Raw genomic sequence first — 4,464 nt, 5'->3', positions numbered from 1 at the left:
AGAAAAACCTTAAGGGTATTTTTGTCATTTGGTAATTAAATGAAATAAAAAAGGAAAAATCAAGTGAAAATGTTGTCCATCTTCCTCCTTAGCTGCCAAAATTGTTGGAGAACCATAGCTAGGGTTTTCAAACTTTTCAAGCTTGGAGGTAAGTACGTTCTAGCCCCGTTTTTAATGTTCTTTGCATTTTTGAAATTCTCATAACATGATGTACCTGTTTCTAACCATATTTTAAGCTAGGTTTCATGTTGGAATTTTTACCCATGCATGAGAAGTTTATATTTTGATGTTTAATGGAAAAATATGATAGTTTGATATGTGCTCGACATCTTTTACTAGGTGATTTTCCATGAAAACACCTTAAAGGGACCATTTTGTAAATTATGTAAAATAAGTGATAAAAATCTGATTTTGATGAAAATATGGGTTGTTATGAGTACAAGGAAAATTTAGCTAGGCTTGGGTAACAAAGAAAATGCATGCATTTCATTTTACGAGCCTAGGGACTAAATAGTAAATAAGTGAAAAGTTAGGGGTAAAAAGGTAATTTTACCAAAGCATGAATTATGGATTGATTTGAATAATGCGATTAATAAGCAAGTTAAATTTGGCATTATAGATAAAAAAAACGTGAACCGAGTCTTGATCAAGGAAAGAATAAAGTAAACGACAATTAGACTCGATTACCATCATTTTGTACCGAGGTAAGTGCATATGCAAATAATATGGTGTGTAGCATGTTTTTAATGTTTTGATATTATGTGATAAAGGTTTTCTTGTTATTATGAGTTATATACTTATTAGTTGTTATGAAAGCATAGATGATAATTGGTCGTTACATATGACATCACGAGCAAGTACGACAAAGTATGCCTTGTGCAAGTGAGGAAAATCTCGTTTTGAACCTTGGGAATAGTCTAGGATACAAATGATATGTCACTAGGAATTTACAAATTCGAACTTGTTAAATTGGTCCGGGTTCATGATCTGTATGAGGCATCGGAGCTCGTTGAGTTGGTCCGAGTTCATTATGGATGCGAGCATCCGAGCTCGTTGAGTTGGTCCGAGTTCATTATGGATACTATACATGTACTTGGGTTCCGAGTAATGGTCCTGTGTGTTCTACCGGTGGCTAGGTAATCCTTGAGTTGGTCAGATACTTGACAGCTTGTGTGAGCAAGCTCGTGAGTAGCTCCTTTGCGAGCGTTACATGTTATGAGGTAGCTTTGGCTACTTATGTATATGTGGCATTTATGTGCAAATTTTTTGTGTATCCAATAGTATTTCGAGTGTTCAACGGGAAATGCAATGGATGTGATGAAAGTTCCGAGGAAGGCATGTTAAAGAGGTATGATTATATGATATGCTACGATGAGTACAGGTATGTACGCTAAACCTATGAATAATGCCTTGGTAAAGAATGATTTGTGATGAGAGAGTATATGTGTACGTTGATAAGTAAGTCAAAAGGTTTAAGTGATGAATAATCTTTATATATATGTTACTATGTCCTTGCATGTTGATTGCTTACTTCCATTGCATATTATTTACATGTGGACTTACTAAGCTTTAATGCTTACCCCATTTCCTTTCCATCCTTTGTAGTTCCACCAAGCTAGCTCACGGATCGGAAGCTGTCGGAGTGTTCGATCACACTATCAAAAGATTATTGGGTAAAATTATTATTTTGAGTATGGTATGTATAGGGGACTTGGTTATTTTGTAATATGTGTCGTGCTATTTGACCAAATTGTAAAGGCCTATGATGTTGATGATTCATTGTGTAGACACATGGGTATGTGTTTAGACCTTGTGTGACACACGGTCTGCCTCACAGGCATTTTGAATGGCTGTGTGTCCCCTGCACCCTAATTTTGCAAGTCAGTATGCTCAATAGTAAACACACGGGCTAAGACACAAGCATGTGTCTTGGCCATGTGAGGGACATGGCCTACCCACATGGGCGTGTACTTTGGCTGTGTGAAGTCTGCACCTTTTTATGAAAAATTCATTTAATTTTTAATTAACCATACGATCTAGCCACAGGGCCATGTGATATGGCCATGTGTAACGCCCCGTACCCGAGACCGTTGCCGGAGTCGAACACGAGGTGTTAACGGACTTAATTCATTACTTAAACAGCTCATACAATTTATTTTAAAATTTCCAGACAAGCTGTCTAACTGCATCACAGTCGCTTTAAAAATCATATCTCGAGTTACGAAACTCAAAATCAAATTCCGTAAATTTTTCCTGAAACTATACTCATATATCTATCTAGTAATTTTTTTCTAGAATTTTTGGTCAGGCCAATTAGTACAGTTTATTAGTTAAAGTCTCCCCTGTTTCAGGGTTCGACTACTCTGACCTCTGTGTATTACAAATCAGATATCTCCCTGTACAGAGCTTCAATGACTATGCTGTTTGTTTCTAATAAAACTAGACTCAATAAGGAATCTGTACATATAAATCTTGACTTCTAATTACCTTTGTAAAATTTATGGTGAATTTCAAAATTCAGAATAGGGGATCCAAAAATCGCTCTGGCCCTGTTTCACAAAAATTTAAACATCTCATAAAATATAACTCATATACCTGTTTTGTTCCATTCATATGAAAATAGACTCATAATTCTTTAATTCCATATTTTATTCATCATCTAATTATATCTCTACTATTTTTAATGATTTTTCAAACTCACGTCACTGCTGCTGTCTTAATCTATTTTATGGTAAATTTTACCTATTTCATGGTTTCCATGCATTAGCTAGTAATTTGACATACATAACACCAAATATGATCATGATTAGCCATTCCAATGGCTAATCATTACCAAGCATTTCCATACCACTCAATAACCATATCATAAGACCATATATACAAAATGATTATAATGCTATACATGCCATACTCAAAATATACAAGCCATTATGCCAAGATGGTATAAGGATAGTGTGAGCGAGCCTCCGACCGTTCCCGATTTCCGAGCTGGCTTGTCAAAACTACAAGGAATGAAAAAGAGGGAGTAAGCATAAATGCTTAATAAGTTCACATGCAAATAGTAAGTAACATAACCATATAAGCAAACATAAAACATCATTTGCATAATCATCACCAAGACATTCATATCACATTTTCATTTCTCATCTTACCATATTGTTGTTATATCGATTTTTCAACCCGAGGGTTAAGTACATACCTGTTCAAAGTACCCATTTCACAACACTTACCAATACGTCCCTTTCATCTTGAGTATTCCTCCATTTCAGTAGAACTTTACCCGTTGAACACATCGGAATATAATTCGGATACATGTAAAGTTTGCACATAAGTGCCACATATGTAGCCAAGCTACCATGTAACCCGCCCATAAGCGAACTCGGACTCAACTCAACGAGCTCGGGCGTTCGCATCCATAAGTGAACTCAGACTCAACTCAACGAGCTCGGATGCCTAGTTACATCTCACGAACTCGGACTCAACTCAACGAGTTCGGACGCTCGCATCCATAAATGAACTCGGACTCAACTCAACGAGTTCGGATGCCCAAATATCCCAGTGACATGTCACTTGTATCCTAATCTATTCCTAAGGTTCAAACGGGCTTTTTTCCTCGATCTCACATCTTTGCCGTCTTCCACGGAATATCAAAATCGATACTTTGGTGATAGTTCATACTCATCAAGTAATTCACATAATTACATATTATTCAACAATAACCACAAAGCATAATATTTCATGATAATAATCGGCATCATATCATATAAACAACATTAAATTGCTTAAAATGACAATTATGTTACTACATTTACACATGAACTTACCTCCTATGCGAAAATGGCTACTTTTACCATTTCGTCCACAACTTGGTATTTTCCCCATTTTAGCCCGAATTTCAGTTTTCCTTGCTCTATCATTTAAAATATAGTCTAATTAGGACTCACATTATTCAAATTGACCAAAAATCATATTTTGGAAAAATTACAATTTTGCCCCTAAACTTTTGCATATTTACAATTTTGCCCCAAAGCTCGTAAATTAAACTTCAGCCTATTTTCTTATGTTTTATGACATTCTGATCAATTTTTCCTTCTATGGCAACATCAAATTCTCACTCTAACATGTACTTATCACTATTAGGTATTTTTACCGATTAAGCCCTTTTGCTCGTTTTCACTTAAAACCGAGTAGCACAAGTCTAACATAATTTAAAACCTCATATTCTATCATAAAACACCAAAATACACAAATTTCACCTATGGGTATTTTTCCAAATATAAACCCTAGGTTAAATTATTGCTAGCATAAGCTAAATCGAGCTACCGGGACTCCAAAAACGTAAAAATCATTAAAAACGAGGCTAGAACGGACTTACAATTGAGCTTGGAAGCTTGAAAAACCCTAGCCATGGTTTCTCCTTGCTATATTCGGCCATGGGTTTGAAGATGAGCAAAATTGGCTTTT

This window comes from Gossypium hirsutum, chromosome A12, assembly GCF_007990345.1.
Source record: "Gossypium hirsutum isolate 1008001.06 chromosome A12, Gossypium_hirsutum_v2.1, whole genome shotgun sequence".
NCBI lineage: Eukaryota > Viridiplantae > Streptophyta > Magnoliopsida > Malvales > Malvaceae > Gossypium > Gossypium hirsutum.
This window is presented reverse-complemented; position numbering follows the sequence as displayed.